This window comes from Perna viridis, chromosome 2 (assembly GCF_037379345.1).
Source record: "Perna viridis isolate PV_CMFRI_1.1 ecotype Kerala chromosome 2, ASM3737934v1, whole genome shotgun sequence".
Taxonomy (NCBI): domain Eukaryota; kingdom Metazoa; phylum Mollusca; class Bivalvia; order Mytilida; family Mytilidae; genus Perna; species Perna viridis.
In genome coordinates this window covers 1,437,641-1,450,101 of record NC_142446.1, presented here as the reverse complement: position 1 = coordinate 1,450,101, position 12,461 = coordinate 1,437,641, and the positions used below count along the sequence as shown (strand labels likewise).

Genomic DNA, 12,461 nt, shown 5'->3' with positions numbered 1-12,461 from the left:
TTATTCTACGGTATGGCCAATGCTCGCCTAAAGTATATCTCTGGTTCATTTTCTCCAGGAACGTTTCTTCAATTTCTTTGCTTAGCACATGTTCTGGACATTGATGGCTCACCCACTAGAACGACTGCTTTTTGGTACCAGGTGGTAAATTTGTTGCATACATTTTCCGAACATTCATCGAAATTTTGGTCTTGACTCGCCCATTCACGGCTTTATCAATGATTGACTGCATTGTATATCGACCGTTTTCTTCTCAATACTGTCAAGAAAGAGTTGTGCTTTTGTCCTGGGGTCTTTACATGGTTTACTTTCGCGACCAAAATGTTCATTAAGTTAAGTAGTGGCATGGGTCGTGTCAGTTAAAGGTTTGATTGCAAGTGTCCCTAAACCATCTATTACAAAAACGACACAATATATACAATACACTCCTTCTTTTGAAGGAGAATATACGTCCATCATCTTTGCACAGCCAACTCAACTGAAACTTTTTTTCAAGCTGAGCACATTTCATTCTTCATGGGGAAAGTCTTAGCTACTTCAAATTTTATATATTTTTATTAAAAAAAAAACTCATTAGTTACAGATACACATACATGAAACAAAAATAAATAATCATTAAAAATTCCCAACGATGTTAGAACTGACAAATTTGCGATGCAAATTTTTGGTCGTTCCCTCCGCGGACTCGAACCGCTGGGACATCTATGGCACCACCGCCTTCGCAAAGTCCCTGCGCAAAGTCCAGCGCCCTAGTCCACTCGACCAGCTAGGCTATATATTAAAAATATAGATTTCGCTGGCCGTGTCATTCCTCCTCGTAGGATTAATCTAGGTTGTAAATTAGTACACGATGTATGGTAGTACGGGACAAGTTCATCTAGGTGTTATGTAGGATAAAGGATCAAATTATTGATGCATGTCACAACAAATCAGTATTATACAAACGTCTCAGAATGTGACGACTCTATTGGCTACAGGTCTCAGTATCGTATTAATTTTCCCATAGACCTCTATAGTGAAGTGCATATTTTTAGGATTTTTTAAAAAATATGTAAATTGATTCAATAAAACTTTCACTTATGTAGCATTTCTAAGGACATGTGAAAAAATAATTTCCTGCAAAGAAAATAGGGTGAGTCCACGAAGATTGGACAGAAAAGTAGTCTTGAACTATAAATAGCCATTTTCCCTACTTTCACTTTCGTTTTGCACTCACCTAACCAACCTTTTCAGTGGAACATTTTTATGATATTATGTTAGATTTTCTTTTAAAAAAGTTCTTCATCTTACAGTGTGATGTTTGCTCTATTTTTTAAGTCATTGTTCATGTCTTTTGACAAAACATTAGTTTGTAGAGAGGCAAAAAGAAAATGCACTATATTTTTATGGCATCCATGTTTTGACGTACACCCGCTCAGGGATATGCAATACGATACTGGTACCTACACTGCTCCATCGTTTTTTTTTTACCGCCCCTAAGTTATCAGTATTTGGCCAATCGGGAAACAGAATTGTTATCAGGTGACTTGCGTTTCCATAGAAGAGCGCATTAGGTCAAAGGGTAAAAAACGAAACTATACCGACTTACTCGAGAAAAAAAAAACATTTTCATTAAAAAGTACTAATTAAGAATACTGTGACGAAAGTTAAATAATTCTACAATATACATTCTACCATAGACATCACATGCCAAGAAATACCCCCAAAAATTTCTGGTCTGCCCCCTACAGGCACTAATTATCTTTGATAACGCGATAGTACAGATGTGGTCATTTATGTGTCTATTATCTCAGCAGGGTCTGAAGTTGGATTCTGGAGCGGTTTGTCTTGGCATGGTATAGACTTTAAAATTCGCACATGAGAAACGTTTTCTTCATTTTGTATTTACTTTTTTTCTTTTTTTTCTTTTTTTTTTTTTTTTGTGGGAGGGGGTGGTTAATTTTAAACGACGGTCTCAGATGTTATATATTTACAACCGCTATGATTATATAAAATAATGAAAAATAATAATTAAGAAATGTTATCTGGCTAGATTAGTTTTGAACCGTGTGCAAGCAAACCAAAGTTGGTGCAAGATAGAGCGTCATTTGAAGAAGTTGTGCAACTGCATACAAATTAAGGAACTCAACATTACCCCACTAAAAAAGAAAATAAATGTTCACAAATATAAGGGACAAAATCGCAGTCTTTTATATACATAAACAACGAAACCTGTCTAAACCGGACCCTTTCCGACTTTTAGGTTGTTCGGTTTAGAAAGGAGTTCAGTTTACCCAGGCTAAAATTCATTAAAATTGATACAAAGGGACTTTAAGAAGTGTCTGGTTTAGACAGGTTTTCGGATTATTCAGGGTTCGGGGTTAGACAGGTTTCATTCTATATAAAAATAGGCAAATACAAGAACTTTCAGACGACCTTATTTAAATTTCCACAAAGGCCACGGTTTAACATGGCCGCCGTCGAAAAACGAAAATTATTCAGAAAAAAGCCTAAAAAATCGTTAAAAAATAGGAAAAAGATCGTAAAGACTTGATTTTATTTCTTAAAGAAAACCTACAAGTAGGGAATAGAACAAGCGCTGGGCAGACCCCTAGTCCCTAGGTATACATTATAAAATCGTCTCAAGTGACCACCCCCTTATTTAATGACATTCTGATCCATCGTACTTTACGGGTATTCATGCTATATATAGAAGGATATCCCACGATACACGAGTCAAGTCGAGGTTCTATTTATCACCACCACAAACAAATTGCAAATGTTGTTTGTAGTTTTTATGTAATTATTATGTTCCCAAAACGAAATGAGAAAACATATTCTATTTTGTCGGTGTCGTCTGTCTTATTATTATTATTACAAGTATTCAGTCTCTCAAACATTTCTCCATGCCAAGAAATACCGCCAAAAATTTCTGGTCTGCCCCCTACAGGCACTAATTATCTTTGGTAACGCAATAGTACAGTTGTGGTCATTAATGTATCTATTATCTCTGCAGGGTCTAAAGTTGGATTCTGGAGCGGTTTGTTTTGGCGAATATGACTTTGAAAAGTATGCTGATACTTTTGATAAGTATGTCGATACTTTTAACAAGTAAGCCGATACTTTTGAAAAGTAAGCCGGTACTTGTTGAAAGTAAGCCGATAGAAATATCCCTATTTTGACATGAACGGCCACTGATATACTTCATACCAGTGAAGTTAGAATAGATGCTGATATTCCAGTGATAAGTAGCCTTCCTTTCCGCAAGACGTCGTACATTGCATGTGTAGCTTTATCGGCATTAATTATTTTTTGCTTCAAGAAAGCAACCAGACCTAGCAAAAAATACACCTAAATAAGTGAAATCGTTAACAATATCTATTGCTTTACCATTATAGTTGAATTTAATTTTTTTTTTCGCAATCTTCCCTTAGAAAATACATTACTTTTATCAACATTGTAACTGTTAGTTTCAATGTTGTACAATATACATGCAGTGAGTCGAGTTGCATTTGTAAGTCTTATTTCTGATTCTGATAAAAGAACAGTATCGTCTGCATATAATTTAGTAAAACATAACTATCTAAAAAAGTGTTCAATTTGGCATACATGTAGTATCGACGTCATGGGTCTGTAATTTTTTTATGTTTTTTTTTTTGCTCCCTTGTATTTGTAAAATGGAATAATATTCCCAACTTACCAACTCTCGGGTACAATTGTAGATTTAAAAACTATTTTGAACAGTTTCACATAAATTGGCGTAAGGGAATTACAAGTTGTTTTAATATACCCATTGATAATCATCGTCAAAGGCTTTTCCAAATTCTTAATACAATTCAAAATTTCATCTTCAGAAATCATCATTTAAGATTCGTTCTTATCATTATAAAAAATATTCTTTGTCCTTCATCTTTTCGAGTTATAAGAGCCAAGCACATGTTCGGCAGATTAAAGAAGTAGCACATGTTCGGCAGGTTTAAGAAGTATGTCACTGATATCGTTTTCTCAGCCATTAAAGTGCTGCTGAGTAAGAACTCTTGTATCAATTTGACATAGTTCTTCAACTATTTTATTAATCTCAAGAACATCTATGCATTCTTTATACTTTATCACTGTTCCATCCCCCAATATTTTCCTACCATTCGCGGTTCATGGAGCGTAATTAAAGTTGGTTTAATGATATATTTTGAGCTGTATTTTATAGTGGGAGCATGCCCCTAGAAATGACTCAGTGTGAAATGATCGACAATACATGTCAAATACTGCAGCTTGGTCGTGACTGGAGCAACTGAAGTTAAGGATCTTGAACCCAAATTTTGCTAATTGTGTCGCCATCTGCAGCTTTTACAAAAAGAATCAATATCGGTTAACTTGAATGATAACCATAAATTGCCGGGCCATTTGCAAAGGAATACTTACATGGGTCTATATGCACTCTTTCATAGACGTACAACAAAGACAGTTAAAGTGGAGAACCGCTCCCAGACCCACGTGGGGTCTGTGAGTAGGCCAGAGCGTCTACACAGGAGCTCATATGCTAACAGGATTTACTCAGGTATCCCGAAGGCTGCGCTCCTCCACCAACACCAGTTGGTTTTACTAGCCACAAACATCGACCGTGAAAGGCCTATATGGGTATTCAAGGTCGTTAAAAACCCCCAATCACGGATCTATTAGTTTTTGATTAATCCATTAGTAGAATGAATGAAAAAGTTCATTGTCATCTAATTGTACTTCGTCAGATCAAGAGAGTGGCCCAGTTAATGAAATATTTGCTGGCAGAGGGCGTTAAATGAAAGAAATCACGTGACACTAAAAAATAGGTACAATCAAGATGGCGACCTCTTGTTGATTATTCTATCACAGGTAAAACAATAATTTTTGTTAAATTTTAAGAAGTTACGTAACGTAATATTAAATGCATTATTTTTGTTCATAAGAAGGAATTGGTCACCCCAAAATTTTCAATAGTATTAAATGCTTTCTAATACGCAATCGGCTACATGATTCAAGACAAAAATATTATGACTGCTGAGTAATCTAGATTCTAGTAATACATTCCCATGTTTTTAACCTATGAACATTTCAGCTCGTACTTAAAATTTATTTCTTTTTCCTGTAACACTGATATTAAAACACGATATAAAACGTGTTTTACACAAGTAATTAAATATCAGGCTGTCCACAGTTGAACTCGTTTGTATATAAATTTTGTAAATCTCCAAGAAGAACGATCAGAATGTCCTTTGGGAAAGTTTGGTTACAAGTACATGCGGAACATTGCCAGATGTCGTTTTTAGAAAAACATGCAGGGTGCTAGAAATTGAAGGCACCTCATAATGTACCAAAACCTTGTACAAACATTGAACATGAGCATTCCTGAATATATCATGGTGTCATTGGTTCTCGTTAGCATACATTTTTTCCCTGTTTGTTGAACTACTTATTAAATAGTTACAATTTTAAAGTCATTACATGAACTGATCTTTGTTTTCATTTTCCCAGAAGATTGGGGAGATTGCATGTTCACATTTTGAGAAAAACACATTTTAGTGTGGTGACCTATTAATGACTCTATGGGTACTATGTCATCAGTTCTCGATAGGGACATGACTTTCTGTATGGAGGACATAATTGGAATGTGAAAATAAAGATGTCAGTATATTTTCATCGATTTTTCATATTTTCAGGGTCCATATATTACTTCCAGTGAATGTTATAATTGATAAAGTTTGATATGGCTAAAAAAAATTTAATCACATCTTATATTTTTTAATTTGCTGTGATATGGCATGGCAAGCATAGAAGCAAAAATATACAAGGTTATTTCTATCAAAATTCACCATAAAGAAATAGGCTTTTCATATTATTGCTATTCTACATCTCTAGAATCTCTACATTGATAATGTCATGACAATTTTAACTTTTATGGGTTAGAATTAATAAGATACGACCAGAACTGCACACCATACATTTTGTTTACTGACATAGCCATTCCTATATCCCAACTGTGCATGACCGCTGAATATATGACCTACAACTTTCAGTAAAATTTGTTTATATTCACAATGTGTGTTGGGAGAGGTGGGCACTTAAGGTAGGAACTTTTAAGGGTTTAAGAGAATTGTTAAAGAAATAGGTACTAAATTTTATTGATATTATACATGCCTTTATATGCAAAATGCAGAAATCAAAGCCCGATAGAAGTGTGGAAGTGTTCAGTAGATTAATTCCTGGTGAATAGATGACACATGCGATTCCGCGTTTTATGTCAAATTGCCTTTGTGCATCACTATCGAGAACTCACAACTATTGAGAACAGATGAACGCACGATAGTGTAATTAAAATATGCACGAATATTTCATTTGTACAGTACATCTAAAAGGGTGTTACTTCAGGCCTTTCATTAAGAGGCGGAACCAGGTACTTTTACCCTTATAAACTACTGGAAGGTACCTCCAGAATTTTAAAATTTCATACATTTTTATTAAACAAAATGATGAAAAGTACCTCCTACAAACCCAAGGATACCTGCATTGCAAAAAAGTAATGAAACCTATGTTACTTATATAATAGTTGTTGATAAACTGGTCAATATCATGATATTTAGACTGCCCACAGGACAGTGGTATTTACTATGACATTGATAATGACCTCACCTGCTGCTCGTTCATTATTGCTGTCGCATTCAATACCACTGTCTTACAGGCAGTCAAAATATTACTATCTATTTCATGACTGATTTTCCCGCGAAAAAACCATGTGCTCTTGATACACAACAACATGGCAAAGTAAACAAAAATTAAAAATCATAAATCTTATTCTTGTTATTAATAGTTGACACATTTGTTGTTTTGTTTATGTTGCAAAGTTGTTGTGTATCAAGAGCACTTAGTTTTTTGGTGGGAAAATCAGTTATGAAATAAATCGCAAAAAATCCCCTAAAAATAGTATGACAGGTGTGATGAACAAAAAAATATGGACTTACATTTTTTTATGTGAATAAACTTGATTTTAATATAATAATAATTTAAAAAAAACTAACAAAACAAAGAACTGGTGTGTCAACTTTAAATAACAAGAATAAGATTCACGTATTTTCCTGGAAACTATGTTAGCTCCACACTACTGACTTCCTGAAAATTTTTGGCAACATGAATTTTCAGATCAGACTAGTCTATTACATGTACTTGATTAGATAATTCTAAATATATGAATACACTGTATACGAATTTCAGAGACTAGAAAAAGAGTTTAATAGGAAAAGGTAAAATATTTACCTATGAATAATTCATATAAACATACACAGCAATGTACATTTTTGATACACAGATCAATTTTTAAAAAATACTTTAAAAAAGAGGTGGCACATTTCAACACAGGACCTATTAATGGTGTATCACATGCACTGAATACAGCCTTATCCAAAAATCCTGGGGAAAACCCTGTTCCCATGTTACATGTATGACATGTAATTAGAATTTCATTAAGGACCGATAGGTGAAAACACTTTTTCAAAAAGTATCATCCTCAGGCCATTGTCAATGGGAATAAATATCATATCATCATCAAGGACTCCTTCTGCTCATATTGTGTAAAATGGATAAAGTGTGAGAAAGTAGACAAGAAAGCATTAGATTCTTTCTTCAAAATAGTTATTAAAATTGTTGACATCCAAATAAAATATTTGGAAGATAATAATAAACATAAAAGCATATTTCCTGAATAAAACACTAGTTGAATGCAAGGAATTTGTTTTCATTCCTGTTGATAAAGCTGCTAATAATATTGTTGTTATTTAATGTAATTTTTATATCAAAATTCTGCCAAAAGAAATGATAAATTTACCTACATTCCAACTGACTAAACTTTCAGAAGGTTAAACTAAGTACAAACACAAAGTGTACTGGCTTCCCAAACTTCACAAATCATCCTTATTAATATATATTTCTTTTCTCTTCAAGTCATTGCTCAACAACCAGACTTCCTACTTAACATACTATTGTACTTGATATAAAAACTCTTATTAAAAAATTCTGTAACAAAGCTTATGAAAATAGTGGAATTAACTAGTGTTTAAAAGTCGTTTGAAGTGCTTGATAAAGTACATGCCTATGGTCTCACTAACCACTTCCGTGTCATGGCCACCCTGAAGTACATGTACATATTGTAGTACCAAAAACACACTGAACCTGGATCTATGCATTGTAATTGCATTATTTTTGTGTATTCTGATCAAAAGCAGTCAAAATAAAGCAGAGAATGTGTACTTTGAAACCATACTTGTAATTTACTACAAAAGTGTATGAATATTGTTTGCATGTGTGAGTAATTTGCCTCCATGATGTCAATAAGCAGAAATGGTAAAAAATGTGGATTTTCAGTATTATTTATTCAAGTAAATTTTGTGAAGAATTTCTACGATCATTGAAGCATTTTGTATAATCATTTTGAAAGCCTTATTTTCCCAGCTTTGCAATGGTACATGTACATGTATGCAACGTTCAGATGTCATTTGTCCACAGTGAAACTTAGAAAATTACTTTTTTAACATGTAAAGTAATGAAAACGTTGGAAGTGGTTAGGGAGACCTACATGCTTGTGGGAGCTTTCCAATCTGTTTAAAGTTTTGATTTTTCTTCCCTATATGCAACACATAATCTAATAAACAAAGATTTGCATATCTTATCAAGTGGTCCTTTGATAAATCATGATGTGAATATATTTGTTCGAATTCTTTTAGATCGTATTTTAATAATGATAAACATAAAAACTATGTTTATCAGACTTCTTTGCTTAGTTGCTTACTCAGATTCCTGTTAGACAATATTTTTGTTTGCTTTGGAGATAACATTAATTGTCAAGTTATTGCAATTCCCATGGGGACCAATTGTGCACCACTTATGGATGACCTCTTTCTGTATTGTTACGAAGAACAGTTTATGGTTAGAAATAAACAAAGACCCTTCCAAGCAGCATTTGGTGGAAAAAAATTATTAACACCTTCAGATATTTGGACAGTACTTTGGCTCTCAACTACAACATCAATATGTATTCATAAGACATATATCCTGCAGAACTTTCTTTGAAAAAAGCAAATGTTGATAATAAAGAATTACTGTTTCTTGATCTTAGTATTCATTTTGACAATGGTAAACTTAATAATAAAATCTACAATAAAAGGGATGATTTTTCATTCCCTACATGTATTGTTAACTATCCATTTTAAGATGTTGATGTCCCCTTGTCTCGATCATATTGGGTTTATATCACAGTTAGTTCGATTTGCTCATATTTATGACAAAGTTTTGGACTTTAAAGAAATAAATCTTCATATTGTAAACAAATAACTACGTTGAAGTTATTATAAGCTGGTAAAAACATTCACATAATTGTTTAAACATTAAAAAGAATAATTCTCAAATACAGATGTACTTGTAAACGATTAATACACAGGGGTATCTCCCACCCTATATTTTATGGCAATATTCTTCACAAAGCACGGAAAGCTTAATACTCTTCCAGTAAGTTGACTAAACCATTAAATAGGCTACTTCGTAAGGGAAATAGATTTGATATTATTATCAAATCAGTAAAGATAGCATTTTTTTGGTATTAACATTGATTCCCTCATAGGGTCACTACATACGTTGATGTAGAAAATAACAGACTGTGATCACTCCAAAGTACTTTAACCCTGCCACATTTTTTTTGCCTATCCCAAGTAAGGAGTTTCTGGCCACTGTATGCCTTGTTTCTTTTTCATTTCTGTTTACTTTTACTGGAGTATATAGAGACAACTCTTTCACTGTACCTGTGTACCATGTAGTTTTGGGGCCAGCTACAGCCTGCCCTGTGGTGTGATTGTTTCCTCATTGTTCATTGAAGACCAATGGGTGGCCTCGAGCTCAAATTTTCGTCCCATTGTGGTTATTATCTCTTTGAAGTATAACATATCAAGTATTCACCGTATTCATTCTCCTTATATACAGGTATAGGGATGTCCATTATTTAATAGATGAACCCCATATTTTTTATTTTTATCTATATGTTTTAGGGGGTTTTCCAAAGCAAAACATGAACTTTGCCTTTTATGAATATAGGGAACCCATCTCTTTTCCACAACTCAACCACACCATTGATTGATTGGAATTGAATGTGACTTGCACAGAATCTTTATCACATTTTCATTGTGCACCTCCTATTAAAGAGTTTTTCTCAGTCAATTTGGTTGTACATGTACTTCCTATTTGACCACTTATATGTAGTACATTTAATTTGACCATTCATGTACATGTATGGTTTCATTGGAGGGGAATGGATATATGTTATATGTATCGTAGGTTTTAAGTATGTGTGAATAACCAAGTTTGGGATTGTTGACACTGGTTCATGTGGCTTAAACTGGCTCATAGTTGATTATCTTAAATTATTCAAAAGTTTACAACGATCTTAAAATTCAGTGTAGATCTGATTTCATGTCTAACCACTTGAGATGTACTGCATGTCTTTCAAACTCTGTCCTGATGGTTTTATTAGTTTGTTAGAATTTGGCAAATTTTCAGAAATTTTGTGTTTCTTGCAGTGAATGAGATGAAAATTGATAATAGGGAATTTTTATGATAACATTATCAGTTTAATATTAGAATCTGATGAAGACATCAGATGAGAAAAATTGTATGATTACAAGGTGATGGAAGGTTCTTTACAGTTAAGTGATTCCATATCTATGTATTTTGGTTCTGTTATATAGATAGGTCACTGTAGATAACTTTATGACAATTTGTAGAAATAAAGCTATATTGAGACACTTAAACAAGCAAATCCAACATTTTTTTCTTGTAAAAAGTATATATTTTTCAAAACCTTACATAATGGAGATCCATGAAAAAAAGATAGATATTATTTTCTATTTTGTTATGAAATGTTGCAGCCATGATATCATAATAAAATTATACATCAGTTTTCATAACAAATTTTGGGTGCCTTCCCAAAATTAATTGTCAAAAAACAGGTTTTGTAAAATATCAGGCACTTAAAAACTGCCAGAAAAAGTAGGTTGGCAGGGTATTATTGTAAAAAAGCAAATAAAAAGTGTACCTTTTTCTGCTCATTTGTTCATGATTTTAATTCTTAAAGTATGTGCAAAATTTTGCATTTTTGAAAAACAGCCAGTTGGTGCAGGGAAGAGAACCCAATCCGGTGAGGACCTAAATCTTTCCGGATAGCTTAAAGCATGTGTTTTACACCTCTTTCCCTTCACAAGTATTGCATCTATTCATGTACGAATGCTCTACTACCTACAATCAATATTTCCACCAAGTTTCACCTTTTATTTTAAAGTTTTACAAAATTAGACTGGATCAGTTTTGTGTACAAAACGGTGCACCTGAATCTTATTTGTATATTGCAACCTTATATCATAATGGTTCATTCCATAAAAAAGGCTGGAATTTATTTTTGGGGTTGTGATTTGAACTGTTTTGGCAATTAGGTACAAAAAGGGGGATATAAATACAGACTGTAAGCATTTTCCTGATGTCTTGACAATAAATTGAGTATAAGCTAGTGTATGACTGTAACACAAGGTGCTAAGGCTGGGATTGGTTTTGGGTTTGGTGACTTGAACTCTGAACTTTGAATCTGGTAAAAATCTTTTTCTTTGTCAAACATCTCATTAAAATCCAAATTAAGAGCTATATCAAGCTTGACATGTGTGTCCATATGTGCCCCATTTCTTCAGAGTTCTACCTCTGTGGTTGTAAGCTGCAACCCATGAAGCATTTTATTGAAGTTACTCTTTACTAAAGTTACATAATTGTTCACAATTCTATTTCGTTTTGTGAGGTCCCCTTTTCACTAAAAACTCAAAATAGATCCTGGTGAAATTCTTTAATCTAATGCAATGTTGCTGAAATACACCCCTATAGTCTTTTATTTTTGAAATAAAAACCACTATGTCATGCAGCTTTTCTGTCTGTAAATTGAGGCTCAAAAAGGGAGATACTTTATCATTAATTTTTCAGTAGCAACCCTTAGCTACTAAGATATAGCATAATTATTCACAATGCTATTTCTGTATGAAAGGGGGGAGTCTTGCCACTTCCCCGAAAATCTAAAATTATAATCCTTACTATTTGTACATTTTTTTCATAAAGATCTTTTTTATTATGCACCGATGGTAATTGATTCTGCATTTTATCCTGGGCTTAATGTTAGAGTAATCTAAAAGATCTGGATGACCACTGAGGAGACATAATTGTGTTGTTGTAACCTACAAAATGTAAATGTATGACTCTGAGGAAAATAATGCTAGGATGTTGTAATGTAATGTACATGTACACTGTATATAAATCAGGCAAATATACATATAATGTTATTACCTCGTTTATAAAAACTTTTATTGGTTAAATTTTCCTTATGAACAGGTCTGCTGTCTCATTGGACTACTCTTTTTTGAAGTTACTACCCTTAAAATAAA

At 33.3% G+C, this 12,461-nt stretch overlaps 1 protein-coding gene across 3 annotated transcripts in view; it reads left to right on the top strand.

Annotated features, from left to right (window-relative positions):
* The first annotated feature begins 4,713 nt into the window (after window positions 1-4,713).
* LOC148623252 (signal-induced proliferation-associated 1-like protein 2) overlaps window positions 4,714-12,461 on the top strand; it is a 51,481-nt gene continuing 43,733 nt past the window's right edge. For all 3 annotated transcript variants that reach the window (XM_088564949.1, XM_088564947.1, XM_088564948.1), the window contains exon 1: window positions 4,714-4,845. The gene's annotated coding sequence lies outside the window, so the exon portion shown is untranslated. The remainder of the gene's footprint in view (window positions 4,846-12,461) is intronic.